At 40.2% G+C, this 14,770-nt stretch overlaps 1 long non-coding RNA gene across 1 annotated transcript; it reads left to right on the top strand.

Moving 5' to 3' along the window:
• Positions 1 to 923: 923 nt before the first annotated feature.
• On the top strand, positions 924 to 13,937 carry LOC309632252. The gene is made up of 2 exons (XR_014246815.1): positions 924 to 3,974; positions 5,203 to 13,937. It is a non-coding gene; the product is annotated as an uncharacterized lncRNA (long non-coding RNA).
• Positions 13,938 to 14,770: the final 833 nt, after the last annotated feature.

The following is a 14,770-nucleotide window of genomic DNA, read 5'->3' as shown; positions in this document are numbered from 1 at the left end:
TTCCTCCCACCTCCAAGCCCTCTCTAGCACCTGAGAAAAAGCTTGCTTGTCCACAGGTTGCATAACCTTTAGAGCTGTTTGTGAGTGGATGAATGGAGAGCAGATGGGTGCTGGCTTTCCAGGGATCTCAGGTAGAGAACTGTTGCGGCTGCCTCTTCTACATGGACCAACCCTCTTGAGATTTATAGTCAGGGCGCTCTACATGCAAGGGGGAAGTTTTAATTGCTCGTGAAGCTCTATGTGATCACAGATCCAATACAGCTAGTAGGCGGTGATTAGTAACTTGTAGAATTAGCCCAAATGTGAACTTTATAATAGCTGTGAATATTGGAAACTGCAGAATTAAGTAGCTTTTGTTCTGAACTTCCTGCAAGCTTTTCTGTTCAGAGCCATCCCTCTAACATCCCCTGCTCCATCCCCTCATCCAACAACCCCCTTGCCTTTGTTTTCCCCCAGAGTTAGAACACTGTCTCTCTCACCCATCAGCACCCACAGGATGACCTGCAGCTCCCTGCACTTGCTGTGTGATAGTGGCGTTTCATGCCACTGCTGATCAGAGCAATGCCTTCTCTAGGGACCGTCTAATTTCTCTGAGGCTGAAAGAGAGTTCACAATGAGTTGCTCCACCTGAGCCAAAGAAGTTGCTGAAGATTAAAAAGGGGCGAAAGCCACTTTTTAGATTTTACCAGGAAATCCATGCAGAACCATAGAAACACTTACCTTAGTCAGGAAAGCCACACAAACCCCAGAGTAGAAAAAGAAAAGAAACAAAGCCCCTAGGAAGGTCCTGGCCCTCAGCCAGATGTAAAGGGAATGTCACTTGGGACCTTTATTCTCTTTGGGATCTGTGGGTTCCAAAGAAGCAGAACTGAGATTATAAAATTAGTTGTGAGGGGCTGGCCCCAAGCACAGAGGTCAAAAGGCACCAAAGAGGAGAACACCCTACTAGATGCAGGCTGACGATGAATTCATTTCAAGTAAACCCAACCCCCTGGGCAATTCACCACGTGCCAGGGACTGAATTCAGCTGAGGGCTCTGAAGGCGCATTCTACTTGGGTGTTGCAGACAATGCAAAGGCGATAGCTCTACATAATGCTCATCATCTTCCTCCCGGACATGCTTCCGCCTGGCGGCCTTCACCTAGTTCAAGGCATCGCTCTCCATCTCACTGCCTGGGCCAGACGTCCCTCACTCTCACATCCCTCATCAAGTCAGCAAAACCTGAAGACTTCACTCCCTGGATATTTTTAAATCCCTCCCTCTCCAGTAGAACCTCTGAGGTCCTTTGCATGAGCAGCCAGCCCCTAAGCGAGCTGGCCTGTGCCTGACTCTCCAGCCTCAGCTGTCTCAGACCCTCCTTCCTGCTTTGCACCCCATGCTTGGGGCTCTGCAGTCCTGACCTGTGAAGCTTCACGAGAACTGCAACAGCAAACACAATCAGAAGGCAAAAGACAAACAGGGAACAGTGTCTGTAACATATATGAAAGTGCAACGGTTTCCATATATATAATATATATGTGTATATATATATATGTATATGTATATATAAAATATATAAACTGCTCTTACAGATCAGTAAGAAAATACATGAGCAGTCCAAAAAGATAAAGAATACATAAACAAGCATTTTTCAAAAGAAAAATATATGTAGAGAGAATAAACATAAGGGGAAAAGTCCCAACCTCAACAGAAACAAAAGAAATACAAATTAAAACAATGACATATTTTCTGTCTTTGGTGGTGTAGTGAGGAGAGAATAAAGACCTATCCTATGCATCTGATGAAGCCCAACTGTCAAAGAATTTCTCATGGGAAACCTTGCTACCTGAAAAAGTCTTTAAAAAAATGTATATAACACTGACTAAGCAATTACTCTGGTATGATTTTATCCTAAGGAAATAATTAATAGATTGGAAAATGTTTTCACTTTGGGGATGTATAACATAGTGTGGGTTTTAATAAAAAATATATGGAAATAATCCAAAGTTTCAACAATACGGTATTTTTAAAGTAAATTCCATGCAATACGCTGTATGCATTATTTAAAATAGAAGTGTGGACACATAATTGTGGATATGAGACAAATGTTTATTGGTAAATGTAAAGGGAAAACAGTTTATAAAAATGTATGACAGTATTTTTTTATTTAAAAAATTTATAGGCATAAAATACCAGGGAGAGTATGTACTAAACTATAAATATTGGTTATATCTAGAATAGAACTGGTGAGAAAATTGGTGGGGAAGCCCTTCTACATTATTTTCATCTTTGAACAATAAAAATGATTTACTTTTATAATAAAAAGTGGTTAAAAAATAACTCAAACAAAATTGCCAAACTTAATGTTATTTATTACTGAAGGCAAAGACTTGAGCAACTTAATTTTAAAAATAAAGCCAACAATTTACTTCAATCTAGAAGACATTTATTCATGTTCTATGAGCGAGGCTTGGTTTTGTGCTTGGTGTAGGGAGCATGGCATTAAAATGGTAATTCACACAGTTGCTTCAATAAACCTCATGAAATTCCACATCAGGAAAATTCATTTGATTTATGAATCTTGACTATTGTGCCAAAGCTATTTTAGCGTTCATTAAATTAGGTCATATAAAGAAAAACCATTAAAAAAAAAACATTTAAAAATTAAATGATAGCAGTTACACAAATATACATGTGTCAAAACTAACTGAACTGCACATTTAAGATCTGCACATTTTGCTGTGTGAAATCATACCTCGAAATGTGAAGGCAGAAAAATTAAAACATCCATAAAATGACACAAAATATTTTACATTTTTCATCTTGAATTTTGAGTGGATCTCTGATATTGAATCAATTAAAAACCAAACACAGGAGTACTTCCACTTCTGGCTCTGATGGAGTAGAGAGAAAGCCCCTCTTTCTGGCCACCTCTCACTTTCTCCCCACACTTATCTTCTCCACCTGCTTCCCCCAAATTCTCAGACACCCCAGTACTTATACTTTTATTTATGCAAGCTTCTTAGAAAAATGAATCATTTTGCATCATGAGAAACTTCTCAGGCTGACCTGAGAACAAAGCAATCAAAATCACAATAAAATTATACCACAAGTTTTTCCATAAAACTCATTAAGGAGCCATGAGAAAACCAGTACCCCAACCTGTTGTGAAATCCCAGTATAATGTTTAACCAATTTTCTGTCTTTGGATTATTTCCCCACCATTAATTTCGTTTTCCTCACTGACAGTTTCACTTAATTTCTTCAAGGTGATATAATAAAAAAGTGAGATAAAATGTGCCCGTGGTCCTTTAGCCACCCCCTACTGCTCTGTTTCCTGACTTACCAGGGGAGTGCTGACTCTTGCTTTCCCAAGTCCATGGGTACTGGGCTCTCTTCTGCCCACTGCCACTCCCCTCCTCCCGGCCATTCTATCTGCGCTCTAGAATCTGCTGAATTCAGTGGCGAGAGTACTAGGAAGGAGAGAGGAGCCTAGCCCCCTTATTCATACCTGGCCCCTCCCCTCCCACTGCTTTCGGAGCAGTTTTGCACTTGATCGCCCTCTCTCCCAGCCAGAGTTGATGGGTCTAGAGAAGGCAAATGAGTCCTTTCATGGAGAATTATAACTGAGTTGGAGAGAAACTTGGCTCTGCAACATGTAAACTCAGGCGCTCTTGGTGGTTTTCAGGGCTGAACATGGGAAGGGAAGATAGCCCAAAGCCAAAGGGAAGAATGAAGGGGAGGCTCAGAGAAAAACGGCGAGGATACTGTTCTGGATTTCTTATAGTTCCTGGTCCTATGCCTTCCTAAGGCCCTGTGGCTTCTCTGCCCTTGGCATCCATGAGCTTCTGTAATACCCTTCCGCTGAAATTTAGGTTTCACTCAAGCTGGTTCCCACGGATTCCTGTAACTTATAACCAGAAGAGCCTAAGGAAGGTGCCAGGCTTCTGTAGCTCAGCTTCATGGCCTCGGAGAGCCTCACTCCCTGTAAGAGGTGAGCACATTCCCTGCCCCCAGTAACTGCACCGCCCCCCTCACAGAAGCCCCCCTGCTGCCTGAGCTGAGCTAGCCACCTTTGGCTCTGTGCTCCCTGGCTCTCCTGGCATAATTCTTCCACGGCCTTTAGTCCTTCAGCCTGTGGTCACTCACAAGCCTGAACTAATTGATCTTATTCAAGGGCAAGGACTGGGTCCCCCCATTACAAACCCCTTCATTCTTGTTATCATTGCCATGTTAACTGGGGTCAGAAATTGCACACACTGCCAGCTGTTGTGAATGAGATACAGCTTCCTTATTTTCTTCTAATGATGGAATCTTCCTTTCATCCTGTGGATAATGTGCATTGAGGTCACACTTTAAACGTGCCAATGAGTAAAATCTCAGTCTCTGTGAGTTTCAATTATCTTTCTGGGGTGATCAGGCCTGTTGGATAAACACTCAACCTTCCAGATCCCCCTACCTTCTCCTTTTCAAGATGGCATCTGGGTGTGAGGAAATGAGATTTCAGGGTGGTGGGAAAGAAACTGGGGAATTCTAATTCAGACCTCCTCCCTTGCAGACCTGCTGCATCCCACATTTTAGTCTGCCACAGTCACCTCATGCACCTGAGAGATTCCTGTGATGGGGTCCTCTCACAGTCCCAAACAGCAAGCAGGGTGAAAACCTCTCTGCTCCCGGCTGCCCCCACAATCTTTCTAACATCTAGGACCCTCAGTTTGGCTGGAGGGAGAGAAGTTGTATTATATATGTCTGACTGCTTGGTCACCTATCTCTGCTGTCCTTCTCCTCTACTTTGCTGGCTCAGAAGGGACAGGCTTCCCCTTCTCCTTTTTGTCTGATCTGAAACCCTCTTGTGTCATTTTCTTCTACTTACCTAGGCCAGTAAATCTCAAGGCCTGGCTGCCCTAGGCAAAGGGTCCCTGGAAGGAGTTACATGCTAAATTCTCTAGGTTTCAATCAATATGAAATCTGCAGGACAGTTAAGAGTTAGAGATTACCAAAAATAAAAATAAAAACATGCTCAGCTAGTACTAAATGAATGATGAAAGAATGGATGAATGAATTTCTACCAAACAACCTAGAGAAAATCTTGATATATCCAAACACTAGTACACTAGTAGAGAGAAATAAAACTTTCACTGTGACTTTCGATATCAAGCATTATTCTGTCACACTTTGCAGCTAAAAATAATAGCACTTTCATATAATATCTCATCTGGCAGTTGTAAGAATCAAGTAAAGAAGAAGAGAGAGAAAGTGCTGTGAAGCTCATTTTACAGAGGGAGAAACTGAGGTTCAGATTGCATCAAGATGCACAAGCAACACAAGGTAAGCAGACTTCCAGTTAACTTTCTCTTCACCTGTGTATGACATGGCACCATAGTAATTATTGATTGATATAAAGTTACTTGTGAGATGTATATCTAATAATACAGAGCTAACCCTTGTTTATTTGGGGAATGCTTATCCAGAATATCAAACTATTCTGAACATAGATGACAAACTACAGAGGCTTTAAGGTCAAAATAGATGCCACAGTAAAACCTTTAAAGATCATATGGTCCCTGTGACTTCCCTGGTGGCGCAGTGGTTAAGAATCCACCTGTCAATGCAGGGGACACGGGTTCGAGCCCTGGTCCGGGAAGATCCCACATCTTGCAGAGCAACTAAGCCTGTGTGCCACAACTACTGAGCCTGCACTGTAGAGCCCATGAGCCATAACTACTGAGCCCGCATGACACAGCTCCTGAAGCCTGCGTGCCTAGAGCCTGTGCTCTGCAACAAGAGAAGCCACCGCAATGAGAAGCCCACGCATCGCAGCAAAGAGTAGCCCCTGCTCACCACAACTAGAGAAAGCCCGTGCACAGCAACAGAGACTCAACACAGCCAAAAAATAAAAATAAAATAAAATTAGAAAAACAAAGATCATGTGGTCCTTTGATAGATTTCCTTGAGCTCTCATTCAAAGCCTATTTTCTCTTTTTTAAAAGTGAATCATAATTTGTTTGGTTTTCAGCCCACAAAAGAATGAAGGTATCAAATGAGAGCAAGGAAGCATGTACACTGTAAGAAGTGAGGGAGGAGACAAAAAGACTATGAGAAGCATACACAAGAACTGTGAAGGCATAGCCATCTAGAGTCAGCCAGTGAGGAGAAACAACCACATTCACTTGGGCAAACTCCAGGCACCTTATAGTCCAGATGTTTTAGGGGACAGAGCACAAGTGGGTTCCTCAGGAAGGTTGATCTTGCTTCTACTTTACCTCTTTGTTCTTTTTGAATGACATAGTCAATGATTGTATTAGTTCCTTATTGCTGCTGTAACAAATTACAACAAACGGTAGCTTAAAATAACACAAATTTATTGTCTTACAGTTCTGAAGCTCAGAAATCCAAACTGAGTTTTGCAGTTTAAACTGAAAGTGTTGGCAGAGCTGCATTTCTTGTGAAGGTTCTTGGGGAGAATCTGTTTCCTTGCCTTTCCAGCTTTTAGAGGCTGCTTGCATTCTTGGTTTGTGACCCCTTCTTCACATCACTCCAACCTTTGCTTCCATTGTCACATCTCCTACTCTTACTTTGCCCTTTGGCCTCTCTCTTATAAGGACTCTCGTAATATGTTGGGCCTATTCAGGTAGTCCAGAGTAATCTCCCTAGTTCAAGATCTCTAACTTAATCACATCTGCAAAATCTCTTTTGCCATGTAAGGTAACATATTCCCAGATTAGGACATGAACATCTTTGGAGGGCCATTATCCAGGCTACCACACTGAAAAATGAATTTCATAACCAATTCTAAATTAATGTCACCATTTCATCCTCTGAATGTATTGCCTCATGGCAGGGAAAAGGGAGGCAACCCAGTACCTGTTCTCCGAATGGCCAAGATAAGGTGTTCAGCAGATATTACGAAAGGCAAAAAGAGGAATACAAACTGAAATAAAAGAGCTTGCTCAAATATGTAAAGTAAATATACAAAAGAACTTTGGCTTTACTGTTACAAACCGGAAAGAAGAAATGAAAGCCAGTATATGGCATCTGGAGTGGGGAAAGATCAGCCCTTGGGCTGGGGTTTCCCACGCATTGCCTCATGACAGCAGCCAGACGCAGGGCTGATTTTGGCTCTGATGCTCTTGCTCAACAGTAAGAACTTATGTCATGATGCTAATATGGAAATAGGGGTGCCCCAAACTTTACACAATTTCTCAATCCAAGGGGATAAGTTTAAAGAGGAAAATGTCAGTTCATGGGTATTTCACATCTGTGGAATACGGAATGAGAAGTTGAGAAAAGTAAGAGCTTCCAAACCATGAGTTCTTCACCTAGGATCCATGAACCCCCAGAAAATAAATAAATGGGTTTCAAGGATCCATGATGTTTTAAAATTCACAAGTACAAATTAGTGTGTTTGTATATGTGCTTTTTTCCCAGGAAGCGGATCCATAGCTTTCATCAGATTCCCAAAAGGATCGGTGAGTCTATAAAATAGAAGATATTTTATATCAGGTGATCAATAAGGAATAGAGAAAAGGCCTCATGTCATTAATTACTCATACAAGAAGTAGTTTCATTTTATCTATGAAATGTACTTATAAGTCAACATAGGAACTGATCTATGCAAACTCTAGAGCTCTGCCTCAGCACCCGCTCAAGGACAGAGTAATACAAAGAATGCCAGCTTCCTGCCCCGTGGAACTGTTAGGTTCGTGAGTTTCCCAAGGAGGGGCTTTCCATACAGCTGCCTGTTCTATCATGTGATTGAATAATGACAAAAAGCAAAAGTGATTTAACTATATTTAAATAAACTGAAATGTCAGGTGGCACTTCGAGTCCACAGAATGTAAACTCAGAGAGGGTGGGAATCTTTGTTAGTTTTCTTAACTTGATGGCTACAACCTTGCCTGGCCATAAGAAGGTCAATAATAGGTGATCAAGAAATATGCATTGAATTAAAGAATCAATAAAGAGTTTTCTAGAACTCTATGAATACTGTGAGTCCAATTATATTAGGCTGATTTTTTTTTTTAACATCTTCATTGGAGTATAATTGCTTTACAATGGTGTGTTAGTTTCTGCTTTATAACGAAATGAATCAGCTATACATATACATATATCCCAATATCTCCTCCCTCTTGCATCTTCCTCCCACCCTCCCTATCCCACACCTCTGGTGGTCACAAACCACCGAGCTGATCTCCCTGTGCTATGTGGCTGCTTCCCACTAGCTATCTATTTTACGTTTGGTAGTGTATATATGTCCATGCCACTCTCTCTATTCGTCTGAGCTTCCCCTTACCATTCCCCGTGTCCTCAAGTCCATTCTCTATGTCTGCATCTTTATTCCTGTCCTGCACCTAGGTTCTTCAGAACCATTTTTTGGTTTTGTTTTGTTTTACATTCCATATATATGTGCTAGCATACAGTATTTATTTTTCTCTTTCTGACTTACTTCACTCTGAATGACAGTCTCTAGGTCCATCCACCTCACTACAAATAACAATTTTGTTTCTTTTTATGGCTGAGTAATATTCCATTGTATACATGTGCCACATCTTCTTTATTCATTCATCTGTCAATGGACACTTAGGTTGCTTCCATGTTCTGGCTATTGTAAATAGAGGTACAGTGAACATTGTGCTACATGACTCTTTTTGAATTATGGTTTTCTCAGGGTATATGTCCTGTAGTGGGATTGCTGGGTGTTATGGTAGTTCTATTTTTAGTTTTTTAAGGAACCTCCATGCTGTTCTGCATAGTGGCTATATCAATTTACATTCCAACCAACAGTGCAAGACGGTTACCTTTTCTCCACACCCTCTCCAGCATTTATGTTTGTAGACTTTTTGATGATGGCCATTCTGACTGGTGTGTGGTGATACCTCATTGTAGTTTTGATTTGCATTTCTCTAATGATTAGTGATGTTGAGCATCCTTTCATGTGTTTCTTGGCAATTGGTATATCTTCTTTGGAGAAATGTCTATTTAGGTCTTCTGCCCATTCTTGGATTGGGTTGTTTGTTTTTTTAATATTGAGCTGCATGAGCTGTTTATGTATTTGGGAGATTAATCCTTTGTCCGTTGATTCGTTTGAAAATATTTTCTCTCATTCTGAGGGTTGTCTTTTCGTCTTGTTTGTAGTTTCCTTTGCTATGCAAAAGCTTTTAAGTTTCATTAGGTTCCATTTGTTTATTTTTGTTTTTATTTCCATTACTCTAGGAGGTGGATCAAAAAAGATCTTGCTGTGATTTATGTCAAAGAGTGTTCTTCCTATGTTTTCCTCTAAGAGTTTTAGAGTGTCTGGTCTTACATTTAGGTGTCTAATCCATTTTGAGTTTATTTTTGTGTATGGTGTTAGGGAGTGTTCTAATTTCATTCTTTTACATGTAGCTGTCCAGTTTGTCCAACACCTCTATTGAAGAGGCTGTCTTTTCTCCATTGTATAACCTTGCCTCCTTTGTCATAGATTAGTTGACCATATGTGTGTGTGTTTATCTCTGGGCTTTCTATGCTGTTCTATTGATCTATATTTCTGTTTTTGTGCCAGTACCATACTGTCTTGATTACTGTAGCTTTGTAGTATAGTCTGAAGTCTGGGAGCCTGATTCCTCCAGCTCCATTTTTCTTTCTCAAGATTGCTTTGGCTATTCGGGGTCTTTTGTGTTTCCATACAGATTGTGAAATTTTTGTTCTAGTTCTGTGAAAAATGCCATTGGTAGTTTGATAGGGATTGCAATGAATCTGTAGATTGCTCTGGGTAGTATAGTCATTTTCACAAAGTTGATTCTTCCAGTACAAGAACATGGTATATCTGTCCATCTGTTTGTATCAACTTTAGTTTCTTTCATCAGTGTCTTATAGTTTTCTGCATACAGGTTTTTTACCTCCCTACATAGGTTTATTCCTAGGTATTTTATTCTTTTTGTTGCAGTGGTAAATGGGAGTGTTTCCTTAATTTCTCTTTCAGAGTTTTCATCACTAGTGTATAAGAATGCAAGAGATTTCTGTGCATTAATTTTGTATCCTGCTACTTTACCAAATTCCTTGATTACCTCTAGTAGTTCTCTGGTAGCATCTTTAGGATTCTCTATGTATAGTATCATGTCATCTGCAAACAGTGACAGCTTTACTTCTTCTTTTTTGAGTTGGATTCCTTTTATTTCTTTTTCTTCTCTGATTGCTGTGGCTAAAACTTCCAAAACTATGCTGAATAATAGTGGTGAGAGTGGGCAACCTTGTCTCATTCCTGATCTTAGAGGAAATGGTTTCAGTTTTTCACCATTGAGAATGATGTTGGATGTGGGTTTGTCATATATGGCCTTTATTATGTTGAGGTAAGTTCCCTCTATGCCTACTTTCTGGAGAGTTTTTTTATCATAAATGGGTGTTGAATTTTGTCAAAAGCTTTTTCTGCCTCTATTGAGATGATCATATGATTTTTCTCCTTCAACTGGTTAATATGGTGTATCACGTTGATTGATTTGCATATATTGAAGAATCCTTGCATTCCTGGGATAAACCCGACTTGATCATAGTGTATGATCCTATTAATGTGCTGTTGGATTCTGCTTGCTAGTATTTTGTTGAGGATTTTTGCATCTATGTTCATCAGTGATATTGGCCTGTAGTTTTCTTTCTTTGTGACATCTTTGTCTGGTTTTGGTATCAGGGTGATGGTGCTCTCATAGAATGAGTTGGGGAGTGTTCCTCCCTCTGCTATATTTTGGAAGGGTTTGAGGATAGGTGTTAGCTCTTCTGTAAATGTTTGATAAGATTCGCCTGTGAAGCCATCTGGTCCTGGGCTTTTGTTTGCTGGAAGACTTTTAAGCACAGTTTCAATATCAGTGCTTGTGATCGGTCTGTTTATATTTTCTATTTCTTCCTGATTCAGTCTCGGAAGACTGTGCCTTTCTAAAAATTTGTCCATTTCTTCCAGGTTGTCCATTTTATTGGCATATAATTGCTTGCAGTAATCTCTCATGATTCTTTGTATTTCTTCAGTGTCAGTTTTTACTTCTCCTTTTTCATTTCTAATTCTATTGATTTGAGTCTTCTCCCTTTTTTTCTTGATGAGTCTGGCTAATGGTTTATCAATTTTGTGTATCTTCTCAAAGAACCAGCTTTTAATTTTATTGATCTTTGCTATTGTTCCCTCCATTTCTCTTTCCTTTATTTCTGATCTGATATTTATGATTTCTTTACTTCTACTAACTTTGGGGTTTTTTGTTCTTCTTTCTCTAATTGCTTAGGCATAAAGTTAGGTTATTTTTGAGATGTTTCTTGTTTCTTGAGGTAGGATTGTATTGCTATAAACTTCCCTCTTAGAACTGCTTTTGCTGCATCCCAAAGGTTTTGGGTCATCGTGTTTTCCTTGTCTTTTGTTTCTAGGTATTTTTTTGATTTCCTGTTTGATTTCTTCAGTGATCTCTTGGTTATTTAGTAGTGTATTGTTTAGCCTCCATGTGTTTGTATTTTTTACAGATCTTTTCTGTAATTGATATCTAGTCTCATAGCGTTGTGGTCAGAAAATATACTTGATATGATTTCAATTTTCTTAAATTTACTGAGGTTTGATTTGTGACCCAAGATGTGATCTGTCCTGGAAAATGTTCCATGAGCACTTGAGAAAAAAGTGTATTCTGTTGTTTTTGGATGGAATGTCCTATAAATATCAATTAAGTCCATCTTGTTTAATGTATCATTTAAAGCTTGTGTTTCCTTATTTATTTTCACTTTGGGTGATCTGTCCATTGGTGAAAGGAGGGTGTTAAAGTCCCCTACTATGATTGTGTTACTGTTGATTTCCCCTTTTATGGCTGTCAGCATTTGCCTTATGTATTGAGGTGCTGCTATGTTGGCTGCATAAATATTTACAATTGTTATATCTTCTTCTTGGATTGATCCCTTGATCACTATGTAGTGTCCTTCTTTGTCTCTTGTAATAGTCTTTATTTTAAAGTCTATTTTGTCTGATATGAGATTGCTACTCCAGCTTTCTTTTGATTTCCATTTGCATGGAATATCTTTTTCCAACCCCTCACTTTCAGTCTGTATGTGTCCCTAGGTCTGAAGTGGGTCTCTTATAGATAGCATATATACAGGTCTTGTTTTTGTATCCATTCAGCCAGTCTCTATCTTTTGGTTGGAGCATTTAATCCATTTAAATTTAAGGTAGTTATCAATATATATGTTCCTATTACCATTTTCTTAATTGTTTTGGGTTTGTTATTGTAGGTCTTTCCTTCTCTTGTGTTTCCTGCCTTGAGAAGTTCCTTTAGCATTTGTTGTAAAACTGGTTTGGTGGTGCTGAATTCTCTTAGCTTTTGCTTATCTATAAAGGCTTTAATTTCTCCATCGAATCCGAATGAGATCCTTGCTGGGTAGAGTAATCTTGGTTGTAGGTTTTTCCCTTTCATCAATGTAAATATGTCCTGTCACTCCCTTCGGTCTTTCAGAGTTTCTGCTGAAAGATCAGCTGTTAACCTTATGGCGATTCCCTTGTATGTTATTTGTTGCTTTTCCCTTGCTGTGTTTAATATTTTTTCTGTGTATTTAATTTTTGATAGTTTGATTAATATGTGTCTTGGCGTGTTTCTCCTTGGATTTATCCTGTATGGGACTCTGTGCTTCCTGGACTTGATGGAGTATTTCCTTTCCTATAGTAGGGAAGCTTTCAACTATAATCTCTTCAAATATTTTCTCAGTCCCTTTCTTTTTCTCTTCTTTTTTGGGACCCCTATAATTTGAATGTTGGTGTGTTTGATGTTGTCCCAGAGGTCTCTGAGACTGTCCTCAATTCTCTTCGTTCTTTTTTCTTTATTCTGCTCTGCGGTAGTTATTTCCACTCTTTTATCTTCTTCTTTTATTGTCACTTATCTGTTCTTCTGCCTCAGTTATTGTGCTATTGAATTCTTCTAGAGAATTTTTAATTTCATTTATTGTGTTGTTCCTCATTTTTTGTTTACTCTTTAGTTCTTCTAGGTCCTTGTTAAACATTTCTTGTATTTTCTCCATTCTATTTCCAAGATTTTGGATCATCTTTACTATCATTACTCTGAATTCTTTTTCAAGTAGACTGCCTATTTCCTCTTCATTTGTTTGGTCTGGTGGGTTTTTACCTTGCTCCTTCATCTGCTGTGTGTTTCTCTGTCTTCTCATTTTGCTTAACTTACTCTGTTTGGGGTCTCCTTTTCGCAGGCTCCAGGTTCATAGTTCCTGTTGTTTTTGGTGTCTGCCCTCAGTGGGTGAGGTTGGTTCAGTGCTTGTGTAGGTTTCCTGGTGGAGGGGACTGGTGCCTGTATTTGATGGGTGGGACTGGATCTTGTCTTTCTGGTGGGCAGAGCCGTATCTGGTGGTGTATTTTGGGGTGTCTGTAAACTTAATATGATTTTAGGCAGCCTCTCTGGTAATGGGTGGGGTTGTGTTCCTGTCTTGCTAGTTGTTTGGCATGGGGTGTCCAGCACTGTAGCTTGCTGGTCGTTGAGTGGAGCTGGGTCGTAGCATTGAGATGGAGATCTCTGGGAGAACTTTCACCATTTGATATTACATGGAGCTGGGAAGTTCTGGTGGGCCAATGTCCTGATCTCAGCTCTCCCACCTCAGAGGCACAGACCTGATGCCCAGCCAGAGCACCAAGACCCTGTCAGCCACACGGCTCAGAAGAAAAGGGAGAGAAAAAAAGAAGAAAAAAATTATAAAATAAAATAAAGTTATTAAAATTAAAAAAAATTATTAAGAATAAAAAATTTTAAAGTCATGAAAAAATGAAAGAAGGGAAGAAGAAAGCAACCAAACCAATAAACAAATCCACCTATGATAAGTTCTAAAAAGTATACTAAAAAAAAAAAAAAAAGGAGAGACAAAACTCTAGGACAAATGCTAAAAACAAAGCTGTACAGACAAAATCACACAAAGAAGCATACACATACACACTCACAAAAAGAGAAAAAGGAAAAAAAATATATATCTATATATATATAAAAAAGGAAGAGAGTAACCAAATCAATAAACAAATCTACCAATGATAATAAGCTCTAAATGCTAAACTAAGATAAACATAAAACCAGAAACAAATTAGAGATGCAGAAAGCAAACTCCAAGTTTACAGTTGCTCCCAAACTCCAGTGCCTCAATTTTGAGATGATTCGTTGTCTATTCAGGTATTCCAGAGATGCAGGGTACATAAAGTTGATTGTGGAGATTTAATCCGCTGCTCCTGAGGCTACTGGGAGAAATTTCCCTTTCTCTTCTTTGTTCGCACAGCTCCCAGGTTTCAGCTTTGGATTTGGCCCCTCCTCTACGAGTAGGTCACCTGAGGGCATCTGTTCTTCGCTCAGACAGGACAGGGTTAAAGGAGCAGCTGATTAGGGGGCTCTGGCTCACTCGGGCCGGGGGAGGGAGGGGTATGGAATGAGGGGTGAGCCTGCGGCGGCAGAGGCCAGTGTGACATTGCAGCAGCCTGAGGCGCGCCTTGCGTTCTCCCAGGGAAGTTGCCCCTGGATCACGGGACCCTGGCAGTGGCGGGCTGCACAGGCTCTCGGGAGGGGAGCTGTGGAGAGTGACCTGTGCTTGCACACAGGCTTCTTGGTGGCTGCAGCAGCAGCCTTAGCGTCTCACGCCCGTTTCTGGGGTCCACGCTGATAGCCGCGGCTCGCACTCGTCTCTGGAGCTTGTTTAGGTGGTGCTCTGAATCCCCTCTTCTCGCGCACCCCGAAACAATGGTCTCTTGCCTCTTAGGCAGGTACAGATTTTTTCCCGGACCCCTCTCGGCTAGCTGTGGCGCACTAGCCCCCTTCA

This window comes from Balaenoptera borealis (assembly GCF_965194805.1).
Source record: "Balaenoptera borealis genome assembly, chromosome: 7".
Lineage (NCBI taxonomy): Eukaryota > Metazoa > Chordata > Mammalia > Artiodactyla > Balaenopteridae > Balaenoptera > Balaenoptera borealis.
Note: the sequence above shows the minus strand (reverse complement) of the source record. Positions and strands in the feature narration are given on the sequence as shown.